We start from the raw sequence: 14,939 nt of genomic DNA on the forward strand, positions 1-14,939 counted from the left end.
ACTGACCACTGACACGCTACAGGGCTGGCTGTGTAACTGCACTGACACCCTACAGGGCTGGCTGTGTAACTGCACTGACACCCTACAGGGCGGGCTGTGTATCTGCACTGACACCCTACAGGGCTGGCTGTGTAACTGCACTGACCACTGACACCCTACAGGGCTGGCTGTGTAACTGCATGACACCCTACAGGGCTGGCTGTGTAACTGCACTGACCACTGACACCCTACAGGGCTGGCTGTGTAACTGCACTGACCACTGACACCCTACAGGGCGGGCTGTGTAACTGCACTGACCACTGACACGCTACAGGGCTGGCTGTGTAACTGCACTGACACCCTACAGGGCGGGCTGTGTAACTGCACTGACCACTGACACCCTACAGGGCGGGCTGTGTATCTGCACTGACACCCTACAGGGCTGGCTGTGTAACTGCACTGACCACTGACACCCTACAGGGCGGGCTGTGTAACTGCACTGACACCCTACAGGGCGGGCTGTGTAACTGCACTGACCACTGACACCCTACAGGGCGGGCTGTGTAACTGCACTGACACCCTACAGGGCTGGCTGTGTAACTGCACTGACCACTGACACCCTACAGGGCTGGCTGTGTAACTGCACTGACACCCTACAGGGCGGGCTGTGTATCTGCACTGACACCCTACAGGGCTGGCTGTGTAACTGCACTGACACCCTACAGGGCGGGCTGTGTATCTGCACTGACACCCTACAGGGCTGGCTGTGTAACTGCACTGACCACTGACACCCTACAGGGCTGGCTGTGTAACTGCACTGACCACTGACACCCTACAGGGCTGGCTGTGTAACTGCACTGACCACTGACACCCTACAGGGCTGGCTGTGTAACTGCACTGACCACTGACACCCTACAGGGCTGGCTGTGTAACTGCACTGACCACTGACACCCTACAGGGCTGGCTGTGTAACTGCACTGACCACTGACACCCTACAGGGCTGGCTGTGTAACTGCATGACACCCTACAGGGCTGGCTGTGTAACTGCACTGACCACTGACACCCTACACAGGGCTGGCTGTGTTGGTCCTCAGTCATGCAGAAAGAGCAGTAATGTTCTCATTAGGCAGCTTCTCTCCCATCCAGACCCCGTGGCTGAACATTTCAGCACCACTGATCCGTGCTTATTGAGCACAGAACTGTGTAACTTTAGCCACAGAATGGACGGCAGGCGGAGAGAAACCTTTCGCCTTGACGACGACCTGATGGTCAGTGTGCCTCTATTTGACGTCCACATTAAGATATGCGAGTCCACACAGGACACAGTGCTGTTTTAATTCAACATGTCCTCTCTCCCTCTCCCTCTCTCTCTATTAAATTCAAAGGCTTTATTGGCAGGATGTAACATCATGTACATGTCTCTCTCTCTCTCTAACTATCTACATCTCTGTCTTTCTGTCTGTCTCTCTGTAATCTGTATCTATCTGTCTGTCTGTCTGTCTGCATCTCTCCTTCAGCCTCATCTTTCTCTCATTCTTTGTGTACATAATGACAGATAGATGGATAAATAGATAGATAGAATGTACACAAATAATGAGAGAAAGATGAGGCTGAAGGAGAGATGCAGACAGACAGACATATACAGATTACAGAGAGAGACGGACAGAAATAACTGTCTCTCTCTGTCTCTACCTCTCTCTCTATGTCTCTCTCTATCTCTCTCTCTGTCTCTACCTCTCTTTCTCTCTGTCTCTACCTCTCTCTCTATGTCTCTCTCTATCTCTCTCTGTCTCTACCTCTCTTTCTCTCTGTCTCTACCTCTCTCTCTGTGTCTCTCTCTATGTCTACCTCTCTCTCTCTGTCTCTACCTCTCTCTCTCTGTCTCTACCTCTCTTTCTCTCTGTCTCTACCTCTCTATCTCTGTGTCTCTCTCTCTGTCTCTACCTCTCTCTCTATGTGTCTCTCTCCCTATCTCTGTCTCTCTCTGTCTCTACCTCTTATCTCTGTATCTACCTCTCTCTCTATGTGTCTCTCTCTCTCTCTCTCTCTCTGTCTCTACCTCTCTATCTCTGTCTCTCTCTCTGTCTCTACCTCTCTTTCTCTCTGTCTCTACCTCTCTCTCTCTGTCTCTACCTCTCTATCTCTGTGTCTCTCTCTCTGTCTCTCTCTCTATCTCTGTGTCTCTCTCTCTGTCTCTACCTCTTATCTCTGTATCTACCTCTCTCTCTATGTGTCTCTCTCTCTCTCTCTCTCTACCTCTCTATCTCTGTCTCTCTCTCTCTGTCTCTACCTCTCTTTCTCTCTGTCTCTACCTCTCTCTCTCTGTCTCTACCTCTCTATCTCTGTGTCAATTCAATTCAATTCAATTCAATTCAAATAGGCTTTATTGGCATGAAATATCAACATACTTATTGCCAAAGCAAGTCCAACATACAAACAATAACATATATATTATTAAGCAATAAAACATACCATAATATTAGCAATAAGTAAAACAATCAACAGAAACATATTAAATTACAAAATAAACATTCCATCGGGTAGTCATTTTACAGATGTAGCCACCCAGATACATGTATTTACAGGGCTTGTTCTCTTATTGTATGACAACCATCTACATATTTTGCAGCTAATACTGTACACTGACTTTTCTCCCCACATATATATAACAGCTTTTGATTATCAGGGAGATGGATAAACTGTGGATCAATTTTATTTATTTTATAAAAGAAAACTTCTCTTAAATCCTTGTATTTTTCACAGTATAGTAGGAAGTGAGGTTCTGTCTCAACATCCCCCTGATGACAAAGTGAACACAGCCTGGCCTCTCTGTGTCTCTCTCTCTGTCTCTCTCTCTATCTCTGTGTCTCTCTCTCTGTCTCTACCTCTCTATCTCTGTGTCTCTCTCTCTGTCTCTACCTCTCTATCTCTGTGTCTCTCTCTCTGTCTCTCTCTCTATCTATGTGTCTCTCTCTGTCTCTACCTCTATATCTCTGTGTGTCTCTCTATGTCTCTCTCTCTCTCTCTCTGTCTCTACCTCTCTATCTCTGTGTCTCTCTCTCTGTCTCTCTCTCTATCTATGTGTCTCTCTCTGTCTCTACCTCTCTATCTCTGTGTGTCTCTCTATGTCTCTCTCTCTCTGTCTCTACCTCTTATCTCTGTGTCTCTCTCTGTCTCTCTCTCTCTCTCTCTCTCTCTGTCTCTACCTCCCGCATATCACAATGATGACACAGTCTTTGTTCTCTGGGCTTCCAAGATTCTCTATTTCTAACTCTATTTAGAAAGTGTTCTTTTTTTTAAGCTGTGTTCAAGGTAATTTGTCAATTTCATGTCTCTGTGTAGTTGCTTATAGCATTCGGTCTTGGTATGTTATTTCAGTTTTACAATGTAAATGTAAATGGTAAATGGCTGCATTTATATAGCGCTTTTATCCAAAGTGCTTTACAATTTGTTCCTCACATTTTACCCATTCACTCGCACATTCACCCATGCCAAGGTGCCAACCTGCTCATCGGGAGCAGGTGGGAGAATCGAACCGGGAACCTCCGGATTACCAGACGACAACTGTCGCCGCCCAATGTTTTGTGTAATTTGATTTTAGGTGGCGGTCAATATGTTTAATTTGGGGCGTCTTTGGATCGTGACTCTGATTAATGTTAGTGAGCTGATCAGCAAGTTGGCCAAGAGGGTCTGGACTTTGGGGAAGATGATTATTTAAAAGTGTTTATTGCAGAGCAGGAGGGACTGGGGGAGACCCATGTTACTGACCAGACACTCTGTATCAGTGATGGCTGTTTACTGCAGAGTGGAGGGACTGGGAGACCCATGTTACTGACCAGCAGTGTTGTGCTAGTTACTGAAAAATAGTAACTCAGTTACTTTACTAGTTACTTCATTTCAAAGTAACTTCGTTACTGTACTAGTTACTTACACCCAAAAGTAATGAGTTACTGTGAAAAGTAACTATTTAGTTATTTAAAAAAAAAAATAAAAAAAAAAAAAGATTGCTCCCGAGTCCCATGCCCCAGATAGTATTCAAAATCGGTTGATCAACTTGACAGTTTCCATTCACATCACCGAACTCTGCTAAGCAATGTGGTCTAGATACAAACACAAATCTGACACAAACAAATGTTGTCCCGAGTCGATATAATAAGAAGTGCGGCGGTTGAAGGAACAGCCTTGATGTCGCCGGAGCGTTTCATTATAACCATTATAATTCAAGGGTACTTGAACTGTACTGCTGTACTGTACTGTACCCATTCTGCAATCTGTTAATAAAGTTTTCATTCATTCATTCATTCATACTACGACTATGCTTGCACCTCATGGTACCAAAGCACCTCAAAGGCGCTTAAAACAAAATTACAAACATCACAAAACAAACTGGTCAGACTACTACTTGACCTGAACCCACCTCACCCCTGCCCACTTTGACAACCTAGGATGGCTTAGAGTAGACGACAACCTAGGATGGCTTAGAGTAGACGACAGAGTACAGCAACTTGCAATGGGCCTGGTCTACAAGATACACTATACGACCGGGGTACCCATGTACATGTCAAAATACTTCCCAAAGGTCAGTGAATACCACAACCACTACACCAGAGGGAGCTCCACAAATCATGTAAAACCCAGATTCGGCTCAAACAAGGGACTAAACACGTTTCGCAATTATGCCACAACAATGTGGAACGCCCTACGGGTAACAGTACTGTATATTTGAATACCGTTTATGTCACAAATGTATCAGTACTAAATACCTATATGTCCCTATGCCATAAATGTCATGTATGTCATAAATGTCTATATGAATTGAAAATGGGGGACCCTGATGGAAACAAGACAAACGTCTTTCTCAGGTCTGCATCCCCTTAACAATTGTATGTATTGAGCCGTACTGTATTGTACCCATTCTGCAATCTGTTAAATAAAGTGTTCATTCATTCATTCATTCATTCACCATCTTGCAAGTTGCAACGTTGTTTAAGATATCAATCAAAGCATTGCAACGTTAGAATAGTTAGGATATCAATTGTGCATGAAAGGACTATTTATATTGTTTGATTAGTATTATGAGATTCCCTGGCAGATTTTGTACAGTCAAAATCCGTTGATCAACTTGAGTTTCAGTTGCACTCACCAAAGTCTGCGGTGGTCGAGATGTAGTAACGTTACGTTAGTCGACTCCAGCAGCGCCTCAAACATGTTCTTTATCTCGTTTCCATGTTGTATATTAATTATCTCTCCAAGTAGTTGCTAAATGGTTTGTTAGTTTGTTACTGCGTTCTTTTTATGTGGATTCACATAGCGAGCGTTTGTTTTGTTTACAATAGAGAGGGTCTATTTCTTTCCGTAGCCGCATCTGGTTTTCGCACTTCTGATTGGCCAGTGGCCAGACTCGCCTCGTATCATTCTACGCGGGTGGGGATGAGGATAATAATAATCACTACCGCTCGCTATCAATCTACGCCGTATATAACGCAAATAACGCAGTGACGAACCATTCAGTAACGTAAGTAGCGTTACTGAATTTCAAAAGTAATGCGTTAGAGTACTAGTTGCGGCAAAAAGTAACTTCGTTTCTGTAACGCGTTACTTTGTAACGCGTTAGTCCCAACACTGCTGACCAGACACTCTATATATCAGTGATGGCTGTTTACTGCAGAGCGGAGGGACTGGGAGACCCATGTTACTGACCAGACACTCTATATCAGTGAAGGCTGTTTACTGCAGAGTGGAGGGACTGGGAGACCCATGTTACTGACCAGACACTCTATATCAGTGATGGCTGTTGGAATGTAGAGCTATTTAACACTTATTGTAACAAGAAAACACCACTTACCAAATACCACAACGCCCCCACACCCCACAACAAGGCGGCGTAAAGGGTGCAACATGAACGGCCTGTGTTTCTAAAAAAGAAAAAAAAAAAATGAAAAGGGCTCTTTCTCCTAGATATCTAACCCTAACCCAACAAAGAGGTGACACTGATGCCGGCTGATCAGAAGTGAATGAAGCGAACTTCTGCCGAAAGGTCGAAAGAAAGATCATTATTTCCATGAAGTGTATTTTCCAGAACGTGAATTGTGATGTGATGCTAGCTACTGTAGCGAACGCCTCAGGAGGCGCGACGCCCCCACGCCTCTCCCACGCCTCCCTCTCCCAGGCTCCGGCAGCAAGCTCTCTATGCAGCTAGAAGAGCTGTCAAAAGGTGAGGAATGAAAAGGTCAGATAACTGCAGTCTCACTCTCTCTCTCCGCACCTCAAACGGCAACGGTAGCAATTTGTTCTGGCGCGAGCGCCACGCCACGCCACGCCGGATCCAGCCGGAGGGGAGAAGCGAGGACTCTCTCTGGCACTTAGAGGGAATAATCCAGCGCGTCTGCCTCCAAGAAATATTATTCATTTAAACTGTCGTGTAAGTGCCAATGCGGTGTTAAGGAGCACTCGAGCTGGCTGTGGATAGGTAACACTTAGCCCTTTATGCAATTTACATTTGATACATCTTCCAATATCCCTAAGATCCTGTCATTAGAATGTAGTTTACAGTCATTCCATATATTCAAGTCATAACATGTCTGTCTAAGTGTAGGGAATGTGGTTATATTTGTGTGTGTGTGTGTGTGTGGGGGGGGGGGGGGGGGGTCTGCCCTCCTCCTACCTTGGAGTTCAGTCAGCCAGTCATTTGACCCATCAGCTATAGCCATTAGCCAGCTAGTCCATGGTTAATGGTCTTCATTTATATATGGTAAATGAACCACATCTATAGAGGACTTTTATCCAAGGCGCTTTACAACTTAATGCCTCACATCCACCCATTCACTCAAACACTTGCACACTTGAGATGTGATGTATGTGATGAATACAACTCTTGGATCTCGAGGGCGGCGGCGACCATGCGAAGCGCCGCCCCGCCCGTCGTGACCACTTAGGGGTTAAGTGTCTCTCTCAGGGACACTTCAGATTACCTGACAGCTATCCATTCAGTCAGCTAAAGCGGCTATCCATTCAGTCAGCTAAAGCGGCTATCCATTCGGTCAGCATTCAGTATCACCAGGTGTGCAGGAAGAACCGAGAATTAAATCTACTGTATGTACAGTTCCATTCTTATAATGGACATGGCTCCGCCATTTTCGATCGGATTGCAACAGGGATTGTTGCTAAATGTTCACAGAGGGTAGATACACTAACTGCGCTCCATTCCATGCACATAACATTCAGTTTTGTGGTAGATAATCCCGAGAAATAAATAATAATAACCAGGAAGTCATTTGTTTGCAGGAAGCTGGAATCGGCTGGGAACGGTAGTTTTTCTAAATTTCAACGCTCATTGAGAGCTCTGGATGCCCTCTCCTCATTTGACTACAAAACTTTTAGCGACGCTAATTTAAAATGGTGGATATTCGCTAAATTATGAAGACATTCCATGAAGTGAAATCTCACTAATAACACTTTAACCTATTGGTAAAAAAAACGTATTGCTGAAAATATACACTATGGCTGCTGTTGTGACATGGCTAGGGGTCTTTACTCTTGGATATATTTGGGGGGGGGAACGCAACATTGTGTCATTCACTATGAATTGAAAATGGGGGACCCTGATGTAAACAAGACGAAAGTCTTTCTCTGGTCTGCATCCCCTTAACAATTGTGTGTATTGAGCCGTACTGTATTGTACCCATTCTGCAATCTGTTAATTCAAGTTTTGTATTTGTATTTTTTTGTATTTATTGGTTTAAAATACAGAGACAGTGCATATTAAGGAACATTTGACTGTAAATATGCCAGTTTAGCCAAGTTGGCTAATTTTCAACTGTAGTCTCTGGGGCAGGTGACATGAGCACAACAATAATTAAAACATAGTACAATAATTAAAACACAGTAGGAATCAGTATAGGTTACAATACACTAAAATACATACAAATAAATACATTAAAATATAACCCCTCAGTTAAAAAACATACATTTTTTTTCATTTCATTCATTCATTCATTCATTCATACAGTCTGGAGAGATTGATTTATGACGGGATGTCGGGCTAAAGAGGTTAAATACCTTTAAAACATTATCCATTATAGTTGGTCTAGAGAAAAGTTAGTCAGCTAGTCTGGAGATTAGTCAGCTAATTAGTCTCTGTAGATAATCTGCCATCCAGTCTTTCAGACGGCCAGCCAACCAACCAACCAGCCAGCCAGCCAATCAGAATCCAGCCTTCAGTCACGTCAATCAGTCATCAAGTCATCCATTCAGCCAGCCGATCAGTGAGTCAGTCGTCCAGTTAGTCAGTCATTCTGAAGCGATCGACACAGATTGAGATAAATGTCCTAAAGCCTCTTTGGCCACTCTCCCAGCCTGGGATTTACTGTCCTCTCTCTCTCTCTCTCTCTCTCTCTCTCTCTCTCTCTCTCTCTCTCTCTCTCGCTCTCGCTCTTCTTTATCTCTCTTCTTTCTCTCTCTTCTCTCTCTCTCTGTCTCACTCTCGCTCTTTCTCTTTGTATGCAGTTAGGTGACTTGAGTGATTGAGAGGAGCAGAATATTCTGTACCTAAATGATACTCATAAATACCTGTCTCTCTCTCTCTCTCCCCCTATCTCTCTCTCATCTCTCTCTCTCTCTCTGTGCGTCTCAGTCTAATCCATCTCTCTCCCTGTCTCATTTCCTCTCTCTGTTTCTCTGTCTCCATCTTTTTATACTCTCTCGGTCTCTCTCTATCTCTCTCTACCTCTCTACATTGTGTACTATGAAATGGTCTCTCTCTCTCTCTCTCTATGTGCGTCTCAGTCTAATCCATCTCTCTCCCTGTCTCATTTCCTCTCTCTGTTTCTCTGTCTCTATCTTTTTATACCATCTCTCTCGTCTCTATCTCTCTCTACAGTACCCCTCTCTCTCTATCAATCAATCAATCAAATGTATTTGTATAGCACATTTAGACATGACACATGTCAACCAAAGTGCTTCACAGTGAGTCATATAAATGGGTCCATTTTCCATGGAAGCTGGGTCGTGGAGTAGCCCTCCATCAGTAGTTTATTAGTTCTATCGAAGGTAGTCCAGTGAAGGTTCTCCAGATGAGAGTGAAAAGCGAAGTGGGATATCATACCATTGGCAGGACCGATGATTTAGATTAGATTAAAATGTATTGTCGTCATGCAGCACAAGTACAGTACTACGAAAATAAGTTTGGCGTCCAACCAGAGTGCAAATGTAACATTAAAGTGGAATATAATGGACATCAATCAATCAAATGTATTTGTATAGCACATTTAGACATGACACTTGTCAACCAAAGTGCTTCACAGTGAGTCGCATAGCTAGAAAAAAACGAAAGTGCTCCTAAAGTATAAAATGAACAGAAAATATAAACAACCGACGGACAGACAAGGAAACAGCACGTCAACAAGCAAAGCAAGAGTCCGAGTGAGTCAGGGAGGGCCAGGCGATATAGGTGGGTTTTGAGTTTAGATTTAAAAGACTCGATGGAGGGGGCAGATTTAATGGACATGGGGATGCTGTTCCAGAGGTCAGGGAATTACTCTTTCAAGGTCCGAGGGGCAGAGCATGACCTTGATTCTGGCTATGGACCGGAGCTGGAAGAAACACCCCTTCACCACCGAGTTCACCTTCCTATTGAAACTAAACTCGGGGTCAAAGAGCACGCCCAGGTTTTTCACAAAGGGCTGGACTAGGGCAGACAGGTTACCCAGGCTGCTGGCGATAACACTGGTTTGGTTCGGGGGGGCCGAAAAGGAGGATTTCGCATTCCGAATGGTTAAGCTGTAAGAAATGTTGTGCCATTCAGGGCGGCTACGTGGCGTAGTGGGCAAGGCGCTCGCCACGAATGCAGAGACGCTGGGCTCGCCTGTTCGAGCCCAGCGCTCCACATTGCTTTCAGTTTAGCTGGTCGTTCATACTAATACACATTGGCCGTATTAGGGGGTGGGAAATTGATGGGTGGGGATCGGGCGTTGTGGACAGCGACTCCTACAGGTCGGTTGGTGCGCCTGCGCAGTAGAATCAGGAAGTGTCGGGGGCAGCGTGAGCCTCCCACGCGTTACTCCTCGACACTGAGAGATCGAGCTGCGCAGGTGAAAAGATGCGACTGCTGTTACCTCAAGTACCGGAGGGGACTTGTGCTATGTATGACTTAGTCCACATTGCAGCCGGCTTGTGGGAGGCAAGAAACAGCGTTCGTGACAGGGGAGGGTTGAATTGGATGATACGAAATTGGGATGGGAGAAAAATATAGAAAAAATTGGAGAAAAAGTGGATAAAAAAAAAAGAAATGTTGTGCCATCTAGCATTGTATGTCGTCTAGACAGGATCGGAGACTGTCAAGGTTGGATATGTTGTTTGGTTTCATGGGGAGATAGACCTGAGTGTCGTCGGCATAAAAATGTAAAGAGATATTATGTTCTATCTGTCTCTCTCTTTCTATCTAGGCGCTTTACACTTTTGTTCCTCACATTTCACCCACTCACTCACACATTCACACACAGACGGCGGAGGCGACCATGCAAGGTGCCAACCTGCTCATCGGGAGCAGTTAGGGGTTAAGTGTCTTGCTCAAGGACACTTTGACACGCTGCCGGGAGGAGCGGGAATCGAACCGGGAACCTTCCTATTACCAGACGACTGCTCTACCTCCTCTTCTACTGTCGCCCCATACTGTATATATATATATATATGTATGTATGTGTGTGTGTGTCTTATCATCTCCTAGCACCCTCACTACACACACACACACACATACTCACACAAGGTGACTGATACCATTTTCAAGATGTGTTTCTGTTTGAAATAATAGTCATTACGCCATTCAATATGGAATCTGTCATCACTTATATTATAATCAACATAGCTCTAATGATGGCTTCCATGGCTCCCTTATGGGTGGGCCAGTGTTACGTGTGTGTGTGTGTGCGTGTGTGTGTGTGCGTGTATGTCAGCGTAAGCGTGTTCCATGTGTGCACTGCCAGAGCAACATGATAATGACGTGTTATCTGTTATTAGCTGGTCTGGAATCTGTTTCCCTGCGTGGCGACTCAATGGTCTTATCTGTTGTTAGCTGGTCTGGAATCAGTTTCCCTGCGTGGCGACTCAATGGTCTTATCTGTTGTTAGCTGGTCTGGAATCAGTTTCCCTGCGTGGCGACTCGGTGGTCTTATCTGTTATTAGCTGGTCTGGAATCAGTTTCCCTGCGTGGCGACTCAGTGGTCAACAGTGTGTGAGGATAAGCTGGCTGATCATGGACCAGCATTATCTCTCTGTCAGGCTGTGACACGGCTGTGACTGGGGCACGGAAGATTAGGTGGAGAGATGACATTGTCAGCATGTGTGGGGGGGGGGGGGGGTATGGCAGTGTGTGTGTGTGGGGGGGGGGGGGGGGGAGTGTGTGTGTGGGAGTGAGGGTGGGTGTGTGTGTGGGAGTGGGAGTGTGTGGGGGAGTGAGTGTGAAATGAATCGGGCCACTGACAAACTTGCCATGTCATATACACCTCACTACATACCTCAGTGATCTCTTTCTCTCTCGCTCTAACCCCTTCCTCTCTTTCTCTCTCTAACCCCTTCCTCTCTTTCTCTCTCTAACCCCTTCCTCTCTTTCTCTCTCTCTCTAACCCCTTCCTCTTTTTCTTTCTCTCTCTCTAACCCCTTCCTCTCTTTCTCTCTCCCTAACCCATTTCTCTCTTTCTCTCTCTTATTTCTTAAAGCTGCCCAGTACAACCACAGTCTGACACTGTTGACCACTAGGAGCTGCCCAGTACAACCACAGTCGGACACTGTTGACCACTAGGAGCTGCCCAGTACAACCACAGTCTGACACTGTTGACCACTAGGAGCTGCCCAGTACAACCACAGTCTGACACTGTTGACCACTAGGAGCTGCCCGGTACAACCACAGTCTGACACTGTTGACCACTAGGAGCTGCCCAGTACAACCACAGTCTGACTACTGTTGACCACTAGGAGCTGCCCAGTACAACCACAGTCTGATACTGTTGACCACTAGGAGCTGCCCAGTACAACCACAGTCGGACACTGTTGACCACTAGGAGCTGCCCAGTACAACCACAGTCTGACACTGTTGACCACTAGGAGCTGCCCGGTACAACCACAGTCTGACACTGTTGACCACTAGGAGCTGCCCAGTACAACCACAGTCGGACACTGTTGACCACTAGGAGCTGCCCAGTACAACCACAGTCTGACACTGTTGACCACTAGGAGCTGCCCAGTACAACCACAGTCGGACACTGTTGACCACTATGAGCTGCCCAGTACAACCACAGTCGGACACTGTTGACCACTAGGAGCTGCCCAGTACAACCACAGTCTGACGCTGTTGACCACTAGGAGCTGCCCAGTACAACCACAGTCTGACACTGTTGACCACTAGGAGCTGCCCAGTACAACCACAGTCTGACACTGTTGACCACTAGGAGCTGCCCAGTACAACCACAGTCGGACACTGTTGACCACTAGGAGCTGCCCAGTACAACCACAGTCTGACTACTGTTGACCACTAGGAGCTGCCCCAGTACAACCACAGTCTGACACTGTTGACCACTAGGAGCTGCCCCAGTACAACCACAGTCTGACACTGTTGACCACTAGGAGCTGCCCAGTACAACCACAGTCTGACACTGTTGACCACTAGGAGCTGCCCAGTACAACCACAGTCGGACACTGTTGACCACTAGGAGCTGCCCAGTACAACCACAGTCGGACACTGTTGACCACTAGGAGCTGCCCAATACAACCACAGTCTGACACTGTTGACCACTAGGAGCTGCCCAATACAACCACAGTCTGACACTGTTGACCACTAGGAGCTGCCCAATACAACCACAGTCTGACACTGTTGACCACTAGGAGCTGCCCAGTACACCACCATCACTACTAAGGTTCTTGGCGGTCGGGGACGCGGCCACATCTGCATTATCCACTGTGATGGAAAGGTCGGTCAGAGGGGAGGATTTGGCCGGCAGGTAAAGTACATGAGTAAAGAGACAACAGTACGGTCTCTCTTTATGTAGCTTGGTACAGTACCTAGGTAAAGAGACAACAGTACGGTCTCTCTTTATGTAGCTTGGTACAGTACATAGGTAAAGAGACAACAGTACGGTCTCTCTTTATGTAGCTTGGTACAGTACATGGGTAAAGAGACAACAGTACGGTCTCTCTTTATGTAGCTTGGTACAGTACATAGGTAAAGAGACAACAGTACGGTCTCTCTTTATGTAGCTTGGTACAGTACATGGCTAAAGAGACAACAGTACGGTCTCTCTTTATGTAGCTTGGTACAGTACATAGGTAAAGAGACAACAGTACGGTCTCTCTTCATGTAGCTTGGTACAGTACATAGGTAAAGAGACAACAGTACGGTCTCTCTTTATGTAGCTTGGTACAGTACATAGGTAAAGAGACAACAGTATTGTCTCTTATGTAGCTTGGTACAGTACATAGGTAAAGAGACAACAGTACGGTCTCTCTTCATGTAGCTTGGTACAGTACATAGGTAAAGAGACAACAGTACGGTCTCTCTTTATGTAGCTTGGTACAGTACATAGGTAAAGAGACAACAGTATGGTCTCTTATGTAGCTTGGTACAGTACATAGGTAAAGAGACAACAGTACGGTCTCTCTTTATGTAGCTTGGTACAGTACATAGGTAAAGAGACAACAGTATGGTCTCTTATGTAGCTTGGTACAGTACATAGGTAAAGAGACAACAGTACGGTCTCTCTTTATGTAGCTTGGTACAGTACATGGCTAAAGATACAACAGTACGGTCTCTCTTTATGTAGCTTGGTACAGTACATAGGTAAAGAGACAACAGTACGGTCTCTCTTTATGTAGCTTGGTACAGTACCTAGGTAAAGAGACAACAGTACGGTCTCTCTTTATGTAGCTTGGTACAGTACATAGGTAAAGAGACAACAGTATGGTCTCTCTTTATGTAGCTTGGTACAGTACATGGCTAAAGAGACAACAGTATGGTCTCTCTTTATGTAGCTTGGTACAGTACATGGCTAAAGAGACAACAGTACGGTCTCTCTTTATGTAGCTTGGTACAGTACATGGCTAAAGAGACAACAGTATGGTCTCTCTTTATGTAGCTTGGTACAGTACATGGCTAAAGAGACAACAGTACGGTCTCTCTTTATGTAGCTTGGTACAGTACATGGCTAAAGAGACAACAGACGGTCTCTCAGCCTGTGTGACTGCCTTGGGGGTTCCTGTTAGGTGCTCTGTGTGTGTTACCCTGCTGTAACACAGGAATAGCACAATACAGGGTGAGGTTAAGCGTAGCAATTTTACATATTGAAGTGGTGCAACTGCGTGTCTGGGGAGAATACATTTGGGGGAAATGTATTCACATCATCCTGCCTTCACTCACTGTGTATTATTATTACTAAGTCTGACCTCATCCGCCCACTGCAGTGAATCTCTCTAAAACACACATGAGGCTGGAGCAACCTTGTATTCCAGTTTTTCTCCTCCTTTTTATTTACACATATAAAAACAATTACATATAATACAATTAGTGCTGTCAATCGATTAAAATATTTAATCGCGATTAATCGCATGATTGTCCATAGTTAACTCGCAATTAATCGCATATTAATCGCATTTTTTTTCATTCTTTTTTATCTACCTTAAACGGATCTTTTTCAAGTTCCAAGTTTTAATACTCTTATCAACATGCGAGTCAACAAATGCTTGCTTTATGCAGCCATTTAACACAAAAGGATGACCCTCATGCATTGCAAATTTGCATCAAATTCAAAACAGAGTGATGCACAAAATAACTTAAAGGAAAATAATAATTTAAAACAATGAATAAAGTGTGCATGAAATAATAGGGGAAAGAAAACGTTAGGAACTTGTTACATTCACCCACACAAGGGCTGAGGACTCACACCCCCCCTCTCTCTCTCTCACACACACACTCTCCC

This window comes from Notolepis coatsorum, assembly GCF_963971535.1.
Source record: "Notolepis coatsorum genome assembly, chromosome: 13".
NCBI lineage: Eukaryota > Metazoa > Chordata > Actinopteri > Aulopiformes > Paralepididae > Notolepis > Notolepis coatsorum.